The sequence below is a fragment of the Echinops telfairi genome, unplaced genomic scaffold (assembly GCF_000313985.2).
Source record: "Echinops telfairi isolate 266 unplaced genomic scaffold, ASM31398v2 ScPeMD7_7475;HRSCAF=8513, whole genome shotgun sequence".
Lineage (NCBI taxonomy): Eukaryota > Metazoa > Chordata > Mammalia > Afrosoricida > Tenrecidae > Echinops > Echinops telfairi.
In genome coordinates this window covers 7,364,250-7,367,519 of record NW_022111379.1, presented here as the reverse complement: position 1 = coordinate 7,367,519, position 3,270 = coordinate 7,364,250, and the positions used below count along the sequence as shown (strand labels likewise).

General features: G+C 38.0%; 1 pseudogene; it reads right to left on the bottom strand.

Moving 5' to 3' along the window:
* Positions 1–977: 977 nt before the first annotated feature.
* LOC105979477 lies at positions 978–1,168 on the bottom strand (annotated as a pseudogene).
* Positions 1,169–3,270: the final 2,102 nt, after the last annotated feature.

Sequence of the window (3,270 nt, the reverse complement as noted above, 5' to 3'; positions counted from 1 at the left end):
CCCTGGATTCCCTGTGTTTCCAGTTCCTATCTGTACCAGTGTACATCCTCTGGTCTAGCCAGACTTGTGTCTTTAATCCATCTTGAGTTCGTTTTGGGGGAAAGGTATGGGTCTTGTTTCATTCTTCTGCATATAGAAATCCAGTTTGTCCAATACCATTTGTCGAAGAGGCTGTCTTTTGCCCGTTGTATGTTTCTAGACCCTTTGTCAAAGAGTACGTGGCTGTAGGCTGATGCATTTAAGTCTGGGTTTTCTGTTTTGATCCATTGGTCTGTGTATCTCATTTTGTACTAGTATGAGGCTGTTTTGACCACTGTGGCCATGTAGTAAGTTTTTAGGTCAGGCAGTACTGGACCTTCTACTTGTTTCTTCCCTTCTTCGTTCTATAATCCAGCTTCTCTGATGATTTTCTTGGCATATAAATTGAATAGGTATGGTGAAAGTAAATCACCCTAACACACCTTTCCTGATTGTAAACTAGGCAGGATTCCGGTGTTCTGCTTGTATGACTGCCCCTGTCTGTGTACACGTTTTCATGAGCACAGGGGAGTGTTCTAGGACGTCCATTCTTCTCATATTATCCAGTTTGTTAGGATCCACACAGTTAAATGCATTGCAAATTATTAAAACAAAGTAAACACTTCCTGGTATTTTCTGCTTTTAACCAAGATGAATTTGACATCAGCAATGATACCCCTTCTGCCATGTCCTCTTCTGAATCCAGCTGTAATTTCTGGCAGCCCCTCACCAGTGTATTGCTACAACTGTTGAATTATTGCCAGCAAAAAAATTTTTTTTCAAACCAACATCCTTACATTATTTATTGTTAGACTTGACGAGGAAGCAAAAAAACAAGGAATAAACCAGATTTGCCAATAGAAGTTCAACTGATCAGATGGGGACAAAAGTCTTAATGTAACACAACATGATTTGAGACTGGGAAAATGCGTCATGCATGCCATCCCTCAGGGGGCTCCTTACAGACTCAGCTTGGTTCTTCTGCAATGTCTTCTCTTGGAGTTGTACCTGATTTTATTACCGGTTTTCATTAGAATCTATTGGGGAATGGGGCGATTCTGCTTCTGTTTCTTGGTCAGGAATCTCTTGATCCTGAAAGTCTTATGAGACGACATGGTGAAGTCGGAGCAACACACACTCAGGATGGCAGAGAAACTGAGAGCCAGCAAAATTTTACTTACACGTGATTTTGAAGATACTGTTTGGTATTTTCTGCATTCTGTTGGTCATCTTTCTTTGGAATTAGTACCAATATGGATCTCTTCCACTGATTTGGTTAGGTGTCTCTCCAAATTTTTGAGGATAGGTGAGTGAGTGCTGCCAGCATTGCATTAGTTTTTTGAATCATTTCAATTGGTATTCCATCATACCTCATTTCTCTACTATAATGATGTCAGATATGGTGGCACGTGGCCTTTTTTTGTACTGTCTGAGAGCCAAGGATGCTCTTTACAGTTTGAAAAGATTGAGGAAAAGCCAAACAAGCAAATATACAAAGAGACCTCAAAGAATATACAATAAACACCTAATTTGGTATATAAATCCTAAAAGCCTAAACTATTTACTCCTTGACTTTTACTGGAAAAATTTGCCATTCGGCCTCCCCCCTCCCACATAATTCTGTACATCATTCTGTTTATCTTTTTTTAGTAGAACTTATATCTATTTAAATTACTTTGTTCATTTGTTTTTCTTGGTAAATTTTATCCTTAATTTTGAGGTTGGGAGTATTGGTTGAATTGTCCAGAATGAAGGAATTGAGTATCAAGAGTTAATAAAATGCAGTATTTAAACTAAAAAACTCAATGCCAGGAAGACAATATTGACTCAGGCAACCCAATGGCATGACATGATAGAACTGCCCTAGTGGGTTTCCGAGACTGACTGCTGCGATTGTTTACAGGTGTAGGAAGCCCAGTCTTTATCCCCAGGAGCTTCTGGTTGTTTCGAACTGCAGCTAAGGAGTTTTAGGTTCTGCTGAAAATGAGGGACAGCAGCACAGCTCACAAATGTAGTAGGGACTAAGAGTATGTGAGACTTCTCCAGTGGAGGTAGTTTGTTGTTCAAAGGCTCTACTGCTCACATGAATAAGAAGATCCTCAGAATCATTCAAATGGAGGATTCAGATCTGAGTCTAATAAAAAAATACTTACCAAATTATTTAAATGATTAAGAGTATGCACACTTGGAAAGTCACTTAAGTATCTGGAAGATCTCAGATTATGGAAGCAATGTGTTCCATAGACAAAGTAATAGAATTAAAATAAGTAATCAGTCCATACTTCCAAATAAGTGTTATATTCTTGTTGCACAAACTTAGGAATCTGGAAAGTGAAGCTGAGTCTAAAGATTGATTTGATGGTCTTTTGTATTCATTAATTATAGCTATCTTTTCATAAGTGGATCAACCCATAAATTAGTTTTCCACTTCTTTCATATTAAAAGTACTCAAAGGATATCTTGAAAGAAACTGAAGGCATAACATTAATTTTTTTTGTTGCTATTTGTGTGAAAGTGTACAAAGAAAGTTGGTTTTCTCACTTAATAATTCATATACAGTGTGATTCATATAAATGCTTGCATTTCTCATAATGTAACAGCACTCTTCCTACTGCCACCACTGTCTGTCCGTTTCCATTACTCTTTTGTATTCCTTCCTGCCTTCTGAGCTTTATGCCTGGCAAGTGTTGCCCTTTTGATCTTAGATGTTTGATCTAATGAGTGCATAACTTCCTGGTGTTTTTGTTCACTTATTAGGCTGCTGTTTTGTTATTTGGCTGAAAGCAGAGTCCGGGTGAGTTCAGTTCCATGCTTGAACCAGGGGTGACCAGTCTATCAAATCAGTAAGCTTGGAGAAGGCATAACAATTTATAAATACGCAAGGTGAAATAAGATGAAAGGCCCTTCCATTGTCTTTTGCTTTGCCTTCATATTTACTACTTAGTATTTGTAAGATGTATTTTTTTTTTGGTAAGATGTATTTCTACTAGTTCAAAGATGACCTGTCTGCATATCTCCTCCTGAAAAGAAGCCACTCTTTTTATCTCTATTGCTTAGATTTATTTTGTGTAGTTGAGCTTCACATAAATGGAATAAATCAGTATGCATCTTTTTTAGATCCACTTTTTTACCCAGCATTGTGAGAATTTACAACTTTATGACATTGAGGTCTTGGGTGGTGCAAACGGTTAATGTGCTTAGGTTCTAACAGGAAGCTTGAAGGGAGGTTGGAGGATAAAGTCCACCCAGAGG